General features: G+C 47.7%; 1 protein-coding gene across 2 annotated transcripts in view; it reads right to left on the bottom strand.

Moving 5' to 3' along the window:
* Positions 1-1549, bottom strand: part of PPME1 (protein phosphatase methylesterase 1) — a 14484-nt gene extending 12935 nt beyond the window's left edge. Inside the window, exon 1 of one of the 2 annotated variants that reach the window (XM_053456646.1) lies at positions 1528-1549. The gene's annotated coding sequence lies outside the window, so the exon portion shown is untranslated. Of the gene's footprint in view, positions 69-1527 lie in introns of those variants that run through there. The other variant, XM_053456645.1, reaches the window with a different exon arrangement.
* Positions 1550-1766: the final 217 nt, after the last annotated feature.

Genomic DNA, 1766 nt, shown 5'->3' on the forward strand with positions numbered 1-1766 from the left:
GCTGCAGGCCTGAACAGTCCAGCCAAAGGGGTTTCCGTGGAGACAGCAAACCCCGCCCACAGGCCGGAGCCGCCCCGGAACATACGTCAACTCGCAGAGGTTGCTGGGACTTCGAGTTCTACCAAACTGTCTGTCTGCTTTTTTTTAACAATAACTTTATTAGTTTTTAAAAACATTACAGGCAAATTTTAAACTTGAGCCACCTGCCTTCAAGCAGGGATATCAACCATAAAATACAGCAAAAGCACCAATTGGTAGCGGGGGGAGTTGAATTGGAAGGAGTCGGCTCCAGACTGTGTGACCCCCAGAATCTGCCCCTTAGAGTACATTTCCATGGATTGTGAAATTAGATTTGGACGCCGGTTCCTCCTCTTTCCCCGACATCACCGTCTACAACCATTGTTTACTTTTATATCTTAATAGCCTAGCCCATAGCTGCCAACAGCCCTGACAAGTATTATGAGTGTTGGGACTGCTGACCCTTCCACATTCAGGTACCCTGCATCAGGGGAGGGCTGGCAGCCTAAGGCCTGGGGGGCAAGTCTAGTCAAGTGGCCCATTGTGCCACCAAAGCGGCACTCCAGGTGGACCGCCCCCCCACCAGGTACGCTACACGGCGGCCAGTCCCGGTGGCAGCCGCTTAGTTTTTAACTTTGCGGCTGCCATGAATGTTTGTCTGCCGGCCGCCCGGCCAGCCCGCCGGCCCGGATTCAGGGCGGCCTGGGGGGCAATTGCCCCCCTGCCCCCCTGCCCCCCGGCCCAGCCCGCCCCTGCCCTGCATATAAAGGCTCCCTACATTATAAATGGCCGAAGGAGGATACATTTCATCTAAGGAGTGCAGTCAGAGGCAGGGCTTTAGCGACACTTTTTTACCTGCCTTTGGGACCTTTTAATTAGGTTTAGAAGAAGAAAAATATATTTTATTTACCCCGTTTAATTTATAAAGCCGTTCCCTGCTGTTTCTATACACATTATCGGGGCTTTTAGGGCTGTAGAACCCTGCGATACCCTCATACCCAGCAAACCTTCCGACCTCCTAGAAAAGAGGGGCATCAGGGGAGGAAAGAGGGGGCACCAGGGGAGGAAAGAGGGCATGGGGTAGGAAAGAGAGGGGCATCAGGGGAGGAAAAGGGGTATCAGGGGAGGAGAGAGGGAAACGAGAGAAATACACTACATCCAGCTATAGATATGGTAAGGAAGGAGGGAATTTAGTGTAAATAAGCTAAACTTATAAACTATAATATATATATATATTGTATATCAGTTATATTAGCCCATGAGACAATTGAGTCTTTAGATGAAGTTGGAAACTTTTATGGGCCCAATATAGAAAAAAATGTAGCGTAACATAAGCTTTTGGGACCTCAGAGGTCTCTTTTTCACATGCAGTATGTTTTCTTACTTCTGAAGAAGAGACCTCTGAGTTCTGTAACTTAATATCTTATTTCTGCGTCGTTAGAAATAAGATATAATTATAAGATATAAAGTTATCAACTAAAGCCTCCTTCTAAAATTACAAATTCTGACGTTTAGACAGCAGAGACCAAAGCATTTGAGTCTCCAGAAAAATGGCCGCTTCCGTGGATTCTATATTGGCGACACTTTTTTATATGAACTCTGACGGCCATTGCTGGATTCTGGCGTTTAGAACGCTGATCAACTGTCATTTCGAACGAGCGGTTACCCATAGATCAACGCGCTGGGAATGTTTTCTGCCTCTGATTGGATAGGCTATACGGAAACGGAAGTTGGCGATCCCGTTGCCT

This window comes from Spea bombifrons, chromosome 2 (genome assembly GCF_027358695.1).
Source record: "Spea bombifrons isolate aSpeBom1 chromosome 2, aSpeBom1.2.pri, whole genome shotgun sequence".
In the NCBI taxonomy this organism is placed as follows: domain Eukaryota; kingdom Metazoa; phylum Chordata; class Amphibia; order Anura; family Pelobatidae; genus Spea; species Spea bombifrons.